Source organism: Chelonoidis abingdonii, chromosome 3 (assembly GCF_003597395.2).
Source record: "Chelonoidis abingdonii isolate Lonesome George chromosome 3, CheloAbing_2.0, whole genome shotgun sequence".
Taxonomy (NCBI): domain Eukaryota; kingdom Metazoa; phylum Chordata; order Testudines; family Testudinidae; genus Chelonoidis; species Chelonoidis abingdonii.
Genome location: NC_133771.1, coordinates 5,666,504 through 5,672,871, shown reverse-complemented (window position 1 = coordinate 5,672,871; position 6,368 = coordinate 5,666,504). Strand labels below are relative to the sequence as shown.

The 6,368-nt window shown below is 50.4% G+C and overlaps 1 protein-coding gene across 1 annotated transcript in view; it reads left to right on the top strand.

Annotated features, from left to right (window-relative positions):
* The first annotated feature begins 242 nt into the window (after positions 1-242).
* The window catches only part of PTK2B (protein tyrosine kinase 2 beta), an 86,531-nt gene continuing 80,405 nt past the window's right edge, over positions 243-6,368 (top strand). Inside the window, exon 1 of the mRNA XM_032790552.2 lies at positions 243-692. The gene's annotated coding sequence lies outside the window, so the exon portion shown is untranslated. The remainder of the gene's footprint in view (positions 693-6,368) is intronic.

Below are 6,368 nucleotides of genomic sequence, written 5' to 3'. Positions count from 1 at the left end.
CCAGTGCTCTAGCCTGGATGAGGGGAGATGACTCTATAAATGGGTTGGGTTTGCTCCAGCCTTTGGCTGGTAACCATCAGACATGCTACCCAGCACAGCCCTCATCCCGGGGAGGTAGGATCACGCTAGGGAGCTCAGTGTCGCTAGGACCCACAAGAAGCTACCTCCAGCTCCCCTGGGCCGGTCAGACAAGCAGAGCAGTGTGACACGGAGCCTGGCCTGGTGTGAGAAGAGAAAGGAGAACCCAGCCCACACCTCGGATCTTGGCACAACGACTCAGCAGCCTTCGCTCCAATTACCAGCATTTATTTCAGAGATGCAGCCCAAAATAAACAGAGCTGTGAGATTGGGAGGGAGGGAGGATGAGCTCTCCCTTGAAGGTGAAATGCAGCTGAGGAGAATTTAGGCTGAACATCAGGAAACCCTTCCTAGCTGTGAAATCTACGGGGATGTGGAATAAACTCCCAGTATAAGTGGTGGAGGAGCCTCTTGCAGCTGGACTGGATAGAGAGCGCAGAGGGAAGGGAACAAGCTTGCCTTGGGGCAAAGGGGTTGGACTAGCTGGGCATTGTAGATTATCAGTCTCTGGATCTTACGCTGCGTCTCACCCTGCTGCGACAGCCGGTGAGCTAAGGGAGCGGTATGCAGAAAGGATCTTGTGGGGAAGAGGCGTCTGATGGGTCGCTGCTGGGGTAGGTGTTGGGTCTGCTCTTATTTTGTCTTCGGCTGTCAATTTAACACTTTCCCTTTCCTGGGAGAGGGAATGACTAGCATGATGAAATGCACCAGTTATTTGAGGCTGGGTGGTGGTCTGAGCCACAGTGAGGGGAGAGATGTGATGGGAAGGGGGCCAGGGCAATTGGACAGGTTACATGTGTGTATAAGGAGCATGTCACCATGACATGGCGTGAGTCGTGTTAATATGCCACATTGGAAGAGCTAAACCCTTCACCCTGCAGCTGTACAGACCAGTGGTTCTCAACCAGGGTACAAGTACCCCTGGGGTACGCAGAGGACTTCCAGGGGGTACATCAACTCCTGTAGATATTTGCCTAGTTTTACAACAGGCTACATAAAAAGCACTAGTGAAGACAGTACACACTAAAATTCCATGCAGACAGTGACTTGTTCATACTGCTCTATATACCATACGCTGAAATGTAAGTACAGTATTGATAATCTAATTGCTTCATTTTATGTTTATTTGCAGTCACAGTGCTGTGACAATTCTGTCTTTTTATGTCAGATTTTGCAAGCAGGCTGTTTTTAAGTGAGGTGAAACCTGAGGTATGCAAGACAAGTCCGACTTCTGCAGGGGGTCCAGTACCCTGGGAAGGTTGAGAGACACTGGTATAGACCTTGGATACACACTGGCCTGGGGAGCTGATTGACCCTAGCAGTGGGAGAAGCCTGGATAACAATATGCCTCCCCATCAAGACAGGGCTTCCAGCGCTCGCAGGGGAGGGGAGGGCTTTGTAGAGAGCGACCAGCACCTTGAATTTCACCTGAGTGTCGACTAGCAGCTGCACAGCGGTAGGAGTGTATGGGGTGATAGTCTGCTGCCAGTCTGCTCGGAAGGTGGGCAGCTGCAGTCTGGACTAGCCTGAGCTTCTGGGGGGCTTTTGTGGTCAGTCCCAGCTAGCGCCCGCTGCCCCAGTCAAACCTAGGGGTCAGGAACGGCAGAGGCAGGGACACAGGAACTGAATTGGGGGTCAGGGGGAGTCGGGTTCTTTCCAAGCTCTGCCCACAAACCAGGCTCCAGCCTCGTGAGACGCTCTGTTGTGCAGATGTTCAAAATATGCTCTTGGGTGCCCTGCGGATCCATATGGGTGTGGATCCCCCAACTGTGCAACTGGAATGTCCCACTTCAGGCCCTAGTCGTGGCTGCCCCCCTGTGGGGCTTCCATACCCTGCTAGGCTCCTGGGGCTTCCCTCCTCCTCGAGGGAAGGTGGGGATGGGGGAAAGTAGTTGCCTCTCCTAAATAACCACCCCCTCAGAGGGCCGAAGTGAGATGCTGCATGTGTAGATCCTCAAACGCCACCCGCCCTCTGTTCTTGTACCTGCTTTGATCAGCTGGGAAATAGTTAACAGAAGTGATATTTTTTTAAAACAATCACTATAAACACAGCTTCCTCTGCTGACCAGGTGTGATTCTGCCCCAGGCCTGCCTCTGGTCCCCCTTCTCCCCCCACCTCATTGGGCTTCTTCAATAAACTGCCCACAGACTTTATTTGCCCAGTAATGCCCTTTGCCCAGGGTCTTATTTACTGGCATCTAATATAACCAATGCTCAGTCCTGAGGCTTCTCTGCTCCGCCTCTCCTCCTGGTCTCTGCATCTCTTCCCTGCCTTGGCTCTCCACCCTCAGCCCTTCCCATCTGAAGTCTTTCCTACCACCTTGGCGTCTGTTCTCTCTGGCCCTCGGTCTTTTCCAGCTCTCCGGCTTTTGGGACCAAACCCTTCCCCTGGCCAAGGACTTTGCAGGAGGCCTGTGTAGCTCCTGCTCAGATCTGCTCTTCTAACCCTTTTCCCAGCTACTTCTTCAGCAGTTCTCTGGTTAATCCTTGCTCAGACCTCACATCATTCTGTGTCAGCAGCCCTCCGCCTGATTCCCTCTTTTATAAGGCCCTTCCCTTTCAGTCCTCAGCAGTTCATTGATCCCAGGTGCCTTCCCTTGCAGCCATTCGGGCATTAGGCAGTCAGTCACAGGTGCCTTCCCTTTCACACTGTGACCATCGCCGCTGGGCATCTGCACTGCCGCCCCTCCGTAATGAACAGGGGCAGTTGTCCCCTCTGAGCTATTGCTTCAGGCTGCTGCAGACTCAGGCAGGCATCGCTGCATTGGTTACACTCAGGTCAGACTCCGAAGGTTTAGTTTATAACCATGAGGACCAGAGAATGAAAGGTGAGGATTCTGGAGAACAAATGGGCACCTCAAAGAGGAGGTGGTGGTGGGCGGCCACCCAAATTCAAACCTTGAACAGTGTGCATCTCAGAGGAGGGGCTGACCTATTTTGAGAGGCGTGGAGCAGCACTGACTGTAGGAGGACCCTGAGTTTGCAATCCACAGTGATCAGGCAGGTGCCTTTTGTTGCTGAGCAACCACAAGATTTAGCCCTCCTCTAAGCGCTCCCGCGGCTTGACAAGCATCATCTCCATCTTTAGTTTGCTTCAGTTTAGCTGCGTCATGCGGCACGGAAACCAGAGTTGATATATAAAGCTAGCTCGGTTAATAACTCTGGGGGATTGGCCCAGAACGAGCAGCACACAGGCAGAGAGCTGGTGGTGACTGAGGCCTCTGGGTAACGCGTGAAAGGCATCTTAAGATGAGAGCTCTGTTCCCTCTGACTCCCTGGCCTGCACACTGACCATTAGTCCAATCTTCAGTCAGCAGTTACTAGGAGGGACTGAGAAATTGAGCAAGGAAGATTTAGGCTGAGTATGTGGGGGAACGATCGTACATTTCTGGTTCGTGTAGCTCTTGAGCACTCGCACCTTATATGGAGTCTAGCTTTTCACTTACACACTGCACTTAAAAAGAAATAAATAATGCAAATAACGGAACTGGGGATAACTGCTAGGCAGGCCGAATGACAGCTGAGATCTGAGGGTTGCAGTGGGTCCAAATGATAATATGATGTCACGTGGTGGATGCATTTGCTAAATAGGGCTAATCTTCACTTCGGATGTATACAGGACGTGTCGTATATAAGACATGGGAGGCAACTGGCCTCTCTAATCAGCATGATGAGCCCTTGGTGGCGAATCTGTCCAGTAATGGCCTAGAGCCACAGCTGAGATGTGTGTTGCCAGACAGTCAATGGACAGCTCACTAGGCAGCAGCCAGCGAAGCCCAGGATTCAGGTTATTGCTAGAGCGGGATTATCAATAGGCAGGAAACCAGATCAGAGGCAGGCTGGAGCTCAGAGACTGGCATCCAACAGGCCCAAGTCAAAGACAACTGCCTGGGCACTCTCAGGGTGAATATGAGCATGGCCAATCAAAAGGTGGCGGGGCGCTGTCCCTCTGATGCCTTTGGGCAACTTCCTGCAGTGCCTCATCTCCACGGGCTCCGTGGAGGTATACTATATATGCGCTCTTGTGGTGATGTGGGTAATCTGCATGTCCCAGGTGGTATATGGACTGGCTTCTCGGGCCCATGGATTCTGACTAATCTTTAGGAAACAGTTTTCTAGCTCTAGGGAGCTAAACTCGGAATAGACTTTCAATGGAGGCTGTGCAATCCCTAACTAGAGTTTTCTATAGTAACTGGGTTTTGAACAAACACTTGTTCAAGGATGGACTTATGGTTTAGTTGTGCCTTGCTCAGACCCAGGGGCTTGTGCATTGTGATTCTTCGAAGGTCTCTTTCCAGCCGACACATCTATGTTACTCCAGTCATGTGTAATCCACACACTTTTGTGTGGTGTTCTGTCCCATCTAGTGGCACTCAAAGACACTTAGAGAGAAAGAAGTAAATGAGTCTGGTTCGCTCTATTTCAGCTTAGCTTAACCAATGATGCAGTTGATTTTTTAGTCATTCATGGAAGAGGCTCATGCACTAAAGCTCCAGAGGTCCCCGGTGCTGATCTTGCCACCAACGACTGGGGTCTGTCAGCATACCATGCTTGAAGCCACAGACTACATTCTGTCCTCTTCTCCATGTGGAGGGGTCTTGGTTTGGAATATGTACACACCCACGTTTCCTTGTGTTGTATTAGAGAAGTATGTCGAGAATGCGGTCGCTTCCACTTGGGCGGAAAGTGGCGGAGTGGGAGGTCCTTGGTTCCTGGGTGAGTCTTGCAGTCCCTGACCACCCTCGGGAAGGTTCTCTCTCCTGCGGATGAGCTTTTCCCGTGTGAGAGCTCAGTGCAGAGGAGCATTCATCCCAGAGCTTTGTTAGATTTATATCTGGTCAGGCCATGTGTGGTAAATCTGTCTCAATGGACTTTAGCGTACAATCATGAGTGTTTACTGTGGATCTCCCCAAGCTTCTACCAGCTTGGATTTTAGCTCGCTGCCACCAACTGAGGACTATTTAGGGTTCCTAGTTACCGACTCACCCAACCTTTCCCTGGGGACCCCGCAGAAGACCCCTGGGTCTCCCATCTCAACGCACACACAGCTTTTCCCTTGTTCTCGTTATCTGCTCCCCAGTTCCCCTCCTTTTCCTGGGTGAGCTGGGCGATGCACGTATTAACTCTTAGAAGGCAACAAAGAGGAAATCACCTCCCCTGAGGCAATGCATTCAATTAGTAAGATATTAAAGAGACTTTCCCCCCTTCCTGTGCTCACCGGAGCAAACCCAAACCTCAGCCAGTTTTAAAAAAGATTTATATAAAAAGAAAGAAATACAAAACAATATTACTGCATTAAGAGATCAATACGGCTCTGCTTATAAGAAATATGAATAACCGTCTGATTTAAAGAGAGCCAAATTAACCAGTCCAGCACATCACACACTTTGTAATACGACACAAACCAATAACAGTTTGCCTTGTTGGCTTTGTATCACACTTTGATAGAAAAAATATTAGAAAGAAATAGGAGTTAGGAGTGTTCTCATAGCTGGGCAAACAAAAGACCTAGAGTACACAATTCCCACCCCTGACTTTTAAAAAAATCCAGTTCTCTGATTGGTCCTCTGGTCAGGTGTTTGGTTCCCTTTGTTCACCCTTTACAGGCAAAAGAAAATTAACCCTTACCTTACCTATCTACTTATGACACCATGGATAAGGACCAAGCCTTTGGACTTGATTGGCTATTCTGTGGGAAGCCGGTGGAGGGGGCAGAGTAGCCTAGGTTGTTGAGGAGACACGTTGCAGCGTTTTGTACAAGTCGGAGTTGCCCAAGCGCCGATGGCTTCCTGGTCAGATGTACTGCCTTGCTGTGGTCCAGCCGAGAAGTGACAAAGATGCGTATCACTGAGGCCAGGTCTTCATCCGCCAGCGGCAGCCAGACACTGAGATCTGAACTCGAGGCAGGCTCTGTGCCAAGGCAGGGCTGCTGTCATGCATTTTTAAATACAATGTTGAGGGATGTTTTTTCCTATCAACTGCAGGTAAATTCTCACACTGGTATTTACCTCCTCCAGGCAGCTCTGGGCTGATGGCCAGTAAAACCCCAGCCAATCAGAAACCTTTCTAGACTGGGTAGGGGGCAAAGGCGCAGGTTCTGCCAACAGTAAGATTGCACTCCGGGGTGGGGAGGGAGGGGAGAGATTGACTAAGAGAACCAGATTGATGCTTTGGAAGCCATTGGTTGTGGTAGCTCGGCTCTGCGAAATCTCATTGGCTCTTGGAGTTAGGGGCAAAGCAGAGCAGCCAATCAGATTGGACTTAAATGATTAGTTCTGTTAGAACTGAGA